The sequence below is a fragment of the Lichenostomus cassidix genome, chromosome 8, assembly GCF_008360975.1.
Source record: "Lichenostomus cassidix isolate B80296 chromosome 8, HeHo_3.0, whole genome shotgun sequence".
Classification (NCBI taxonomy): domain Eukaryota; kingdom Metazoa; phylum Chordata; class Aves; order Passeriformes; family Meliphagidae; genus Lichenostomus; species Lichenostomus cassidix.
In genome coordinates, this window is record NC_139489.1 from 3,537,175 (window position 1) to 3,550,045 (window position 12,871).

At 42.5% G+C, this 12,871-nt stretch overlaps 1 protein-coding gene across 4 annotated transcripts in view; it reads left to right on the forward strand.

The window, feature by feature from the left end:
• DAB1 (DAB adaptor protein 1) overlaps positions 1 to 12,871 on the forward strand; it is a 398,763-nt gene that overhangs the window by 143,744 nt on the left and 242,148 nt on the right. The window lies entirely within an intron of this gene.

Sequence of the window (12,871 nt, forward strand, 5' to 3'; positions counted from 1 at the left end):
ATAAGACATGGGAGATCAAACTCTTGTTTTACCCTGGCAATTATTGATTCCATAGTCTGAGTGACAGAGCCTTTTTATTTCTATGTCCAGCAACAAGTAGTTGCCATGACAACATCAGCATTGGGCACTGCTGGCATCCCACCCTCATCCCAAAGTGAAGCCCAGTAGATCCTGCAGGTCCTCAAAAATTATTACAGTAATAAACTTTTTAAGTTAATTTTTACTTCTCCCCTTTCCTGTGGGAGGGATAATTTATGTTCCAGGAAGGTAATGCATGAATCTACTGCATCTTCTGCCAGCCACTGTGTCTGTATTGAGCAAAGTCCAAAGTTCCTTACAAAAAGAGCTGGAAAAGTTTCCTTTTTGTGCTTTTCTTGTGACTTTTCTTAACCTCTTGCAGTCACTTATGTCTTTACTGCTGGATTTCCAGGTCCTACTCTGTTTTACAGCACCCAGGCTGTGCTGTGACTGAAAATGGGTTCATTTTTTGGTTATTAGACTCCTTCTGCAGGGAACCCATAGTCCAACTCTAAGACACTTATTTCATTGAGTGCTGACCTGCTGCCATCTCTGGTGCTTCAAGAACGCAAGTTTGAGCTTAAAAGATTATGCCTATTTTATCACAGGATGGTTTGGGTTGGAAGGGTCCTCAAAGATCATCTCATTCCAACCCCCATGCCATGGGCAGGGACATTTTCCATTATTCTTCTGACTAAGCTAAAATATTTGAGTTTTTGGGCCAGGTGAGGGAGAGCTAAATGGCACATGTGAAGAACAGCTGTAACCTCAATCATGTGAACTCTCCTGCCTCTGGTCCCTCTCTAGGGGAACTGGTTGTGAGGATTTGGTAATAAAGATATTTTCTACCTCAGAGAAGCAGCATGTCCTTCCCAGCTGGAGCAGCCTCCTGCCATCCCAGGGTGCCCCAGAAAGGCTGCACCTTTCCCTGCTGCCTTGCTGGGATGGGTGAACAAACACGATTTCTTCCCCAGTGTGCTGCCAAAACCAGCAGGAAAATCCCCACATTGCTGCATCTACTCCTAGAGTTGACTGGCTGGAATTATTTACCATTAATGGATGAGCAGGTATTTGAACAATCTTGTCTTTTTTTTTTTTTTCCTCTTTTCCGCCTTTTTGCAATTTTAAACGTAATTAAAAGGAGATAAACGAAACTTGATTTCCAGTCAATCTGTGGGTGACCCAGCAAACCACATCTTTTTAATTTCATGCATCAATGAGATGATACGTCATGCTTTGTACAGTGCGACAGCTTGCTACATTGCATAACTCAACATGCTGATGCAACCAGGCATGCAAAATTAACCTGATCCTCAAACCCAGGGAATTTAAGACAACAAGATCCTCCTCTGCAGCTTGCCTTGTTCGACAAACCTCATTATTCCCTGTCGTCCCTCTTATTCTTCTTCTGTACAAATGATGAGAACAGAGTGTTGTGAAAGAGATGTTTGGGTAATGGTTGTGGAATGTGAATAACTCCAGGCTGGAGTGGGGTTGAATTGATGCTATTTCTCTGTTTGGGGCTGCTCAAAAGGGTTTGTATCTCTGTGGCTTTTGGGATCCCTTGGGAAGGAGGGTGGCTGACTGTGGTGCTTCCAGGGCTGTGCCAAGCTTGCTGTCAGCAGTGGGAAGAGGCTGTAGTTTCCCCAGCTCCTTCAATTTCATTTGCCAGCTCTTAGGACTCCTCCAGTGCTGCAGAGAGGCTGTGGGTTCAACAAACCTCGTATGGATTCTCCTTTCCCCACTGCCACACCACACACCCTGTGAGCACCAGCTGCCTCCTGGCCTTGGTGGCTAAATTCTTCTGTGCAGTGACACAGAGAGACATGTTGCTGCAGCTCTTCTTCTCCTCTGACATCCTGTGAGGCACTCAGGTCACCTCATCTGTTCCCATTCAGGGGAAAAAATGGAAATATTGCTTGGCAGACATGCTTTGTGGGACCCTCTGCAGCCATCCCTGAAAGTTGCCAGCATCACATCCTCCCTCTTGCTGTGCTGAGAGGAACAAAATCATGAACTTCAGCGAGAAGAAAAGGCTGATGCTGGGCATGAATATCTCCAGAGTCCCAGGCTGTGACAAGCCACGTGTAAGCCTAAGCATCCAGTGCTTTGCTTGGGGCAAAATTTTTGCTTAATATCTGACATCTGTCAGTGGCTCCTTGTGTGTTCCTGGGTGAAGTGAAACAGATTCTCCAGGCGTTTCTCGCATGGCTGCAACAATGGGAAGCCCTGAGAAACTGCTTGTGATGACCACACTTAGAAGTTTGGAAAATTGGGAGGATTTTCTGCTTTACATCACCCCTCTGTTTGTGCTTGTGGTCACAGCACCTCAGAGCAGCTTTGGGAAGTCCCTGGCCATGGGGATGAGTGGCATTTGCTCACCTGAAGTGTGAAAATCAAACCAAAACAGTGCTTGGTGGCATAAAAACAGATCAACCTTGGTGTTGGGATTATTGCAGTGGTGGGGTTGGGTCTTGGTAGTGGTGACTGTGAAAAAATACCTGCAACTGAAAATAGCCAGGATGGGGTTTGGGTGACGACAGAGATGTCCAGGTGCTGCTGTTCTGGCAGGAATAAATCCCTTGGGAGCAGGAGCTGCCATCTGTTTGTGTAGCACCTGATTGGGATGGAGTTTGGCTCCTCCACTGTCCCTTTAATTTTCATGTATGATAAAAAAAGGAGAAGATGAACTGCCTGAAATCCATTTCTCACCTTAAGCTCAGTGTCAGCAAATGGGCTCCTCTGAAATAACAGGAATTAGTGTGTCTGGGAGAGGTACAACTGGACCATGACAGTTTGGAGTCCTTAGATATTGTTCTTGCTTGAGTTGCTCTGTGTTTTCTCCGAGTGTACAGCGCCCTGTGGCACAATATCCATCCCCACTGCACCGCTAAGTGCTGAAACTTCACATCTTAATTCTATGTGAGTGGTTTTCTCTCGAGGCTGTGATGCCTCTGTGGAGAGGGAGCCTGATAGCAGCACTGAGAAGGTTACGCATTATGCAGGAAAATGTTGATGGTGTATTAAAAAATATCTCTGCTAATGTCTTTTTCTTTTTTTTGGTTTGGTTTTTTTTTTGGGTTTTTTTTTTTTGTCTTGTACAATCATTTGAAGTACATCCACTTTGAGGTTCAGTGAGGAAATGCCTGTTTATTTGAAGCTGATGGAGATACTTGAATGGAGGATAACTGGGATATAGGGCTCTGGGATAAATTACTCTACTTGTATTTTCTTTTTCTTTTAATCTGGAATGCACATAAGCCACACAGCAATATTATCATCACTTTGCACTTTCCTTAGGAAGTATCTTAATATTCTATAATCCTCTTTGCTACAGAATGGGGACTGAACTAAGATGGAATTATATTTTAATGTAATTCCTCGTGAAACAAAAGGGGACCGTGTTCAGAAGCTGGCTAGATATATGGCAAATGGGAACCAGACAAGCTGTGTAACATCATGACCAGTTTCTATGGCAACAAAAATGTCAGCTATCCTTTTGGCTGATTCTATTAATCTGTGGTAGAGGCACTGATACTGACACATTTGGAATTTATTTAAACAAGGAGGTGGAAAGATAACCCCAGCACAGCTTATAAACAAGGGGGAAGTTAAGCCACTGCCTTAATGCTACCTGACATGGATAGAAGGGAGTAGCAGGCAGGGGAGACATTCCAAGGCAGCCACTCGGAATTCTGTCAGAAAAGTGATTAAGCCATTTATTTAGAGGAGTTCCCCACTATTGTTTGAATTTTGACAAAATTCCATCTCCCTCTCCAGGGCTGCCATACCCCAAACTGCTGCCCAGCATTCATCCCTGTGCTGTGGATCCAGTGGCCAGCTAGCACCAAACTCTCCAAGTGGCATGACATCTGGGGCACTTGGGACATCCCAACCTGCCAGCCTGGTTTGGGGTTTTTCCCCCAGAACCTTTCTGCCTCCTGTCCTGGTTTTATCCACATGCTCAGGGCAAAGTGCCTGCCAGATGGGGAAAGCTGTAGCACTCGGTGATTAAAATGCATGGTGTGGCCACTGGAAAATGGAAAAAGCAAGGAGGCAAACCACAATTCTGCATTCCCTCTATGTGGGTCAAATATTTTCCTAGGGACACTCGGAAATGATTGCGCTATGCTATTTCTGTTGGGTACTTTATCCTTTATTCTCTCCTTATTGAAAGAGCTAAATGTTTTCCCACTTCCCAATGTACCATGACAATACAAACTGTACGGTGATGTCGGAGCACAAAATAAATATGGATGCAGATAGTTGTCATTATGATAAAACAACATCTTTTCATCTTTATCTTGGAATTACAGGCTCCTCGGGAAGATGACAGTGTCTTGTTATGGAAAATGAATTTTCGGTGGTAGAAAGATATCTTTTAACTTATTCTTGAATTCTTCCTGTTTGCCAGAGGCATATAGAGAAATTAGCTTCCTTCCCAATTCTTTCGCTGGTTTTATTAAAATTCATAGTACAAAAAGTGCCATATAAAAGTGCTTGGTGTGTGACTGAGGAAAAAGAAGAGCTGGAAAATGCAGAGCTGAATTTATTATAAGATTATTAGCTGGCTGCTGGCTGGATTTTTATTTTTTAGTTAGTTAAAAAAAAAGCCATCAATATTTTTTTGTCCATTTCTTTTTAAGCTTGTAATGTACTGAAGAGACTACAATATGTATTAATGTATTTCTGATTTTAAAAAAAGCCACATTCCCTAATAGAAAAACTGTCAGAATTATAACCACAATATAGCTCCTGGAAACAGAGTTCATGTGAACTTTTGAACTTCTTCAGATTCAGAGGAGCTTTCTGATAGGGACATAAATTCTCAAATTTATCCAATGCTCTGTTAAATCACATTCCTACTACCTGTAGCTCTGCCTCTCGTACCCCTGTGCCCACTGGCTTTCTTAAGCAGGTATTATGTCAAAATTGCACAAATGTGTGATGTTTTCAGGTTGTCTGAAGTTAAAAAGATAAGCAGTGATAATGTGTCTGGTATACAGCAAAACTGGGTGGTTTTGGGCTAGAAACCTCTGTGTTCATTATAATCAGTTTACAAAGTCGTGCCTTTTACTCCCAAGGGAATTTCCCAGTGTTCCAGGCAGCTTTTTTCCCATCTTTGTAATGCAGCAGTAGGGGAAGGGAGGTGATGTCACTTGGTATTACAGAAAATGAAGCAGATGTGTCTGAGACTGAACTTGAGAGCTGGAAATAGCTTTGCTTTGTCCTCAGCCAGGGCAGGTGAGGATGGAGCAGCTCAGTGGAAAACTCCACTCCCTCCTAAACCCCAGAGCAATTTCACCTGAGCAGGAGCTTTTTCTGAGCAGGGTATTGATCATTTTGCTTTCTTTTCCTATAGTAAACTTTGACAGATTGTATAGTTGGAAAGGTTTTTCTAGTCCTGGGAGCTGTGAAGGAGCTTTGCCTTGGATTTTCTTGGAGTGCTTTCAGCTCTGCCCATCTCTTCTGCTGGAAACTTCCTTTTGCACTTCCTCACTGAACCCCAGCTGGGCAGAGTGCTGCCCCCAGCAACCTCACAAGCCTGGATCACAGGGAATAATGTCATCTTTATCCTGAAAAACAGAGAGTAACACTTCAAACCTCTTAATGACTAAAATAAGTGAAGCCTGTTCTTTATCCTGGATTAATTGTTACAGCAGCACCAGACCTCCTTCTTCAAAGAAGGTGAAATCTCCAGTGAGAGGGATGAAGGCAGGGGAGCAGAATTTCTTCCAACTGTTTTTATTCTTGAGCATGGCTGGCATACCTGACGCCACAAGCATGAGCATCTCTTAATTCAGGTGGAAAACCATGCCAGGGATGGTGGTGGGAAGGATGCAGTCCTTCCTTCTAAAGCCACTGACTTGGAAAACTCACACACTCACAAAGGCTGACCTTTTGAGGAGTCACAGACATTAAATACAGGACTTAATCAAAAGTTAATTTCACTGAGCATCTAACCCGAGGGCAGGCTCCAGCTCACTGTACTTTGAAGCCAAATGCCTGGCTGGTCCTAAAGTGATCAAAACATGTTTTGAGCCCTAGGTATTAGCAAGGGAAATAACTGTGGTGCAAAAGCAGATATCTCGATTTCAGTCCTTCCTGTACAATTTTGAAGGCATTATTTGGGATCCCTTCTTTAGTGTTTTTAAACATAAGGACCTTTCTTTGTTCTTTTGGTCAATAACCATATTTCTGATCTGGTAGAAGAGAGTGACTGTTTTCATGCTTGAGTTGCCAAGGTTGGACTGGCTCTGTGTTAGTGCACTTGGAACTCCTTGTCTGCCTGGCTTACATGTTATCAGAACCATTTAATCATGAGCTGATGGACCTCCTCCTGCCCATAACTAATGTTGGTTCTTCATCTGCTTATAAAACTGGAGGGTAAAATACTAAAATCTCATGGGAAGATGACAGTCATGTTCTACATGTTGTCTTTTCCTTCCACCTCACAGCCTTTTCTTCCCTTCCCCACATCTACCCAGCCTTAAAAACCAGCATGAAGGAAGCCTTTGCTATGTCAGCCTGGGGACCTGGACTCTCCCTGCATCATTCTGAGCTGCAGTGAGGGTATTTAAAAGGGTTTGGGCTACTGCCACTTAAAAACCTGGTGCCTGATAGAGTGCAGTTGCCGTTTTTTAGGCTCTCAGAGCAGCTCTGCTCCACAGGGTGAAAGCTATTTACTCAGGGTGTTGATAAAGGTGTTTATCTAACCCAGGAGCCACAGGTGAGGGTCTGTGTGCACATGGATGCCTTGTGAGTGTTGGCCAGTGAGGAGTGGAATCACAGCAGTGTGATGGCTTGCAGCAGCCTGTGCTTCCTTGGAGGAACAAAACCTGCCTCCTCCTCATTGCCAGAAAGGTCTGATCAGCAGGGAAAGCCATTAAATTCAGAGCTGCTACATGCTCACTCCAAAATATGCTCCCTGCTGAATTTCCCTCTGCTAAAGAAAAGCAAGTCAGCTGTGACCAGTCAATAATTCCTCCAGAACTCCTGATCTTTCACTGCTGCACAAGACACACCATTTAATGATCACAAAACCTGCCTCAGATGCGCTGTGTCAGAGTCACCCTTGGCATTCAGCAGATTCCTGGGATGGGTGAGCACTGGAGGGTTTTTCTCCTTTTGGACAATGTCACAGCACAGGGGGAGATTCACCCTAACATCTCACCTTTGTGTGGTGCTGAAGGAGCTGCTGAAACACACAGAAATGAGAAAATCCAGCCTTTAACCAGGCTGGATGTGTGCTGAATCCACACAGGAAACTGGGCAGGATTAGAGCCTCCACTCCTGTAAACTCTGGGGGCCACAGCAGACGTGCTGATTCACCCTTCCCACGCGTGGCGGTAGCGCCCGTCCTCCTCACCAGACTAAAAATGTCTGAGACCACGCAAGACTGCGATACTTCACATTTTTAGGCAATTGCTGTTTTTGTCAAAACTGTCTGTAGCTTCTCCTCCCCGGCGCAATATGGTGAGTAATGAGCTATTGGAGTAATGTCTGTTTGAAACATCCGTAGCCATATGGCAATGTGGGAGGCGAGGATAAAACAGGGATCAGTCACAAGTGTTTACTTTGAAACACAGATAAAAAGGCAAGCCTTGTGCTGTGACTCAGTTACGTGGTGGATCAGGTACTGGAGACAGTAGTTTTTAATTACTTTTGTGTTTAGTGGACTTTAAAATCCCAAGCACTGAAATCTGGTGTGTATTAGTCCTCCTGATGGCTGTCTTCAAATCTGTTCCCTGAAACAATGGGACAAACCACAGCCACCTAATCCATGCAGTTATTAGACAGTGATGATTTTCAGCCCTGCCATGAGCTGTGTGTGGATAAAATGGGGAAAATGTTAATAAAACTGCCCGGATGAACTTGTGAAATGACTTTGGGTGTTTGGGGTTGGTTTAAGACCAGTTCAAGATCCCCTGGAAAATGCTTGGCTGAATAGTTTTCTGGCAAAGAGCTAAAATAACTTGGGCTCCTTCCTGGGATGGGGACAGCTTCTCCACAGGAGCAGCAGTCCTTTGGGAAAGTAGGTGGGTTATTTTGGGAACTGAAGTGTGTTTGGAAGAACTTGTAAAAATATCCTTCTGGAGATAAATCTTTTTTTGGGGTTGGGGAACCTCTGCTTTTGCTGAGCTCTGTACTTGCACTGTCAGCTCCTGCTTCTCTCTTGGAGCTCTGCACCTCATCTGTCAGCTCCATGCTGGACCCCCTTTGGGGGATGAGGGAAAAGAACACCTGTCAGTGAGGCCTTTGGAATCACAGGATCATAGAATGGTTTGGGATGGAAGGGATATTTAAAGGCCATCTGGTCCAAATCTTGCAGTGAGCAAGGACACCTTCCATTAAATCCCCTTAAATCCCTTAAAAACTTCCAGGCATGGGGCATCCCCCACCTCTCTGGGTAACTTGTGCCAGTGTTTGATCACCCTGATTGTAAAAAAACCTCTTCTTTATATCAAATCTAAATCAAGCCTCCTTCAGTTTGAAACCACAACCCCCTGTCCTATTGCAGCAGACCCTTGGGTGCTATCAAGAAAATATTTTTGTTCAACAAAGAAAACATCCTGTGGCCCAAGTGCATTTCATGTTTAAAATACCTTTGCAGATTAATTAGATTGATGAGCCTATTGGGTAGGATGAAGGTGAACATGTAGGTGAAAAGAGAAATTTACTGCACCAATTTGATCTGGCAATTTCCTCTGGGGATACATTATTGACTGCTGATCAGCTAAAGGATACATGTGGGTTTTTAAAAGGAGATTTTGTGAAAGTGGAATATTTTCAATAGAATCCTAGAATCCCAGATTGGTTTGGGTTGGAAGGAACCTTAAATCTCATCCAGTTCCCACCCTGTGCCATGGGCAGGAGCACCTTCCACTAGACCAGGTTGCTTCAATCTCTTTGCAGAATAGAAGCACAGTGAGGGGAAAAAAAATAAAAATCTCAAACTTCTCTAATATTGTGTGGGCTTTGATTAGAGAGCACTCTGTATGCTAATTGAATGTTGTCTTCTATTAGCATAATCTTGGGGTTATGTCTGGTCAGTGTTAATGATAAGTGACAGAGACGCATTTCTGAAACTCTGTTTCATCAGTTGGGAATTGCATCCTGTAAATGCAAGCCCAGATCATAATATTTCATCTCTGTGTTGGTTTATCCCAGTCTTAGACTATTTATATCAATTTGCTGCTGGAAAACGTGTAATGGAAGAGTTTAGGTCGGAAAAGGCCTTTAAAATCATCAAGTCCAACCATTAGGATCATCTTGCATGTGATCTAATTGCACACATATAATGCAGACATTATACACTGTGTAACACATAAATATATAAAAAATTAAGACTTTTTGAAACATAAGTGGATTCTAAAATCAGTTTTGATATAAAATTACTTTGTAAAGGAAACATATTGTATATATTCTTATATGTACAACATATACATATGTTTTTATAAACTTCAGAACCATGTTTAATGCGTGTGCTTTCAACTTGTAGGACCATATTGCTGGGAGACATTTGCCTGTAATTGTTCACAGGATAAGTGTTTGTGCTCAAAAATCGCAGCAATTATAATTATTGTAAGTAGCTGTGCTTCAAAATGAGCATTTAGAAGAGAAATGGGCTTTTTCCATGTAAGCATCATCTGTATAAACGTGAAAAAACCCTGGGAAAAGTGGCTTTGTTCTACCAGCACCCAGGTAACTTCAGGAAAACAGAGCAGGAACAAACCCAGCATCTCCCCATCGCTTCAGTGCTACATACAAATGTCTTCACAGCTATTTGCACTTGAAATGCTTCATTTGCCAACTCCAACGTGGCATTTACAAATGCAGATTAGTGATGGGAGAGCTGTTGGCTGCTGCTTCTTCCTCCTTTCAGATGTGGCTCTTACTGGACATTTCCTGCCCAGACTTGTAGGCAGCAAACATATGGTCTGGTAGATAGTTTATGGAATAACTTGCTGGGAGTACTTTGAGTGTTCCAGAAATCTCTCAGGCAAAGATGCACAATTTTCAACATAACATTCTTCCGAAATGCCAAAGTTAAGATATTCATTTGCTCACTGGTATTGTTGCATTTCATAACGAGGGCTCAGACAGAGACAAATTGTGGGTTAAACTCACAGATAGAAATCTGTGCCTTTATGAGCTGTTTGCTTGAAATGAAATCGCTTTCAGGGCCTGCATTACATGAAAAATTACTATATCTGATTAACAGATGAATTCCACAGCATCAGTGGTGAGCAGCAGTGGGATTGTCCCTTTGCCTGAGATTCCAGTTCCTCCCTCCATGCTGTACAGCACTTCTATCAAATGTATTCAGTGCTTGCCACCATGAAGGGAACTAATTCTTCCTGGTACTTCTGAACTGTGTCAAGTGCTCTGGGCATCTGCTTTCCTACAATTTGAGGTTTTCATAGCCTGTAGCAAATGTGTAGCTCACTGATTTTATTTTTACGTTCCCTCTGAGGTCTTTTTCATAGCCACCCTGGCACAGAGGGCCAGCATTCAGTTGATGTCAGTGTAGCAGAGTTTGATTTTCAGTTCCCTGGCACTAAGTATTTATATCAGTTTATCATAGATGAGGATCTGGATTCAAGCTGTGCCCAAATATGGCATTTTTCAATGGAAAGACAACTTCAAGTTTCTCTTCCTGCTCCTTTCTGCTCTTCTTTGGAGCTGGATACCTACTTTTGTAGGAGGATCAGGTAGGGGACCTGGGTGGAGAACAAGTTCCCAGCTAATTTTGGAGTTAATCATAGCAAACATGATTTTTTTTTTTTTTTAATGTGATCTCTTTGCCTGTGCTCCTTGTAATACGCTTGCAGCTGGTCCAGGATCAAACCTCTGGTAGGCTTTTCTGGCTGACTGCTTGTTTGATCAGCCCACAGTTGAGTCCTATTAAATATTTCCCAATAAAAACCTTCATGCTCTCTACAACCCCCTGCCAGGAGGGTGAACCAGGTGGGGTTTGGCCTCTTCTCCCATTTAATAAATGACAGAGCAAGAGAAAACAAGCCAAATCTGTGCCAGAAGAGGTTTAGATTGGAGATTAGGGAAAATGTAGGTACCACAGTGAAACCTCAAACCAGATTTCCCTTTCTAAATTAGGCCCTTCCAGTCCCAAACAAAACATTACCAAGCTTTGCATTTCTTTTTCAACGTTTGCATCCCAAGAAAAGTAGTGAGGAAAATCAGAACCCATTCAGTGTTGTAAATACAGCAGATTATTTTCCTAATATGTTAGCCACAGTTACAAGCTAAATAATTCAGCACACTTTTAGGTCTCTATTCAAACTGATGAGCTGAAATAAAAAGTGTTGATTAAGGCAAGCACATACCTTAGTGTTGATTGATTTTGCTGTTTTGTGTGGTTTGGCTTTTTCCAGATATGGGAGGACTCTGATATATATAAATACACAACTGTTCTTGTAAGCTGCATTTCTTTTGTGTTGGGTATTTTTTTTTCATGTTTTAATATGATCACTTTAAACCCCCATTGCAAAACTAGGGTTTTCAATCACAAGCCTGTGTGCTCATGGTGGGTTTTATTTTAAATCCTACCTTGCTGCTGGAGTTCAAGCATCACATAAAGCAAACCTGGCTGCAGGATGATGATAAAGCCCAAGCGTCAGCTCTTTGTATTTTTCTAAAAGTACTTCATAATTGAGAATGAAATGTTTTTGTTTTGCTTTCCCTCTGCTGCTTCTCCTGTCAAAGACCTCAAGGTTTCCAGAAAATTCAGTGCTGTTATCCCCCTTGACTGACAAATCTGTGTTTAACAGGCTCACTCTGCTCCTGTGAAAGGGGACAACACGGTTTTTGTAGAATCCCAAAATGGTTTGGGTTGGAAAGGACCTAAAAGCTCATCCAGTTCCAACCCCCTGCCATGGGCAGGGACAGCTTCCACTATCCCAGGTTAAATTCCCAAATTAAACCTTTTGTAGAGGAAAAAACCTCAAAACCTCGTGGTTTTTTAGTGGTTCTTTATCCAGTGCAGTAAATCCATGGAGAAGTGATGTAGGCAATGGTAGCTGGCAGTCCTGGGATCCAGGACACAATAATTGTTTCTTTGGGAAGCTTATTTCATGTGGGAGAAGGAAGGAATAATGCTGTTCCTACTGAAATGAGCTGTCATTGGTTCTGTAATTAACCCAATGTTAATAATTTAACAGGAGTTCATCCTAATTTCAAAAACAAAGTTGTGTTTTTGGAGGCTCAGTTCCCAGAAAGACTTGTTACCAAGGATTTAGAGAAATAAATTTCAATGATGTTTGCCTAAATTAGAGAGAAACTTGTTTATGTAAAAAAACTGAAGCATTAGGAAAACCCCACACATGTTCACTTCAATATTTATCCTTTTTATTTAGAAATATAAACGCTTGGAGCATAAAATGATCAGATTTTGGTCAGTGTTTTCCCTGTGAAGGCTCAGCCTATGGAGCTATTTCTGACTGGCACCATTTCAATCAAGTCCAGAAGCTGATTTTTCCCTTTCTGTCTGTGCAGATATGAAAAAAAACTGCTACAAAATGATCCCTTTTAATCCTGTGCCATTTTTCTGTGCTGATTAGAATCGGGGTAATTTCAGCCTGTGTTGAAGGAGTTAATCTTCCTGATGGAGATGTGAAAAGTCGGAGCCATCTTAAATCTCAATACCACATGCTGCCTTAGGGATCACACTGTGCTAAAACCCCAGATAAAAAGGCCTGACAAAGATTATTGACGGTTTACCTTTTAATGAGCAGCTTGGATTGATTTTTATTTCCCTCCAGGGCTGCTTGCTTTGCCCTGTTTCCACCCATGATGTCATGATTAACAAAAACAACAACAAAATTAAGGCTTC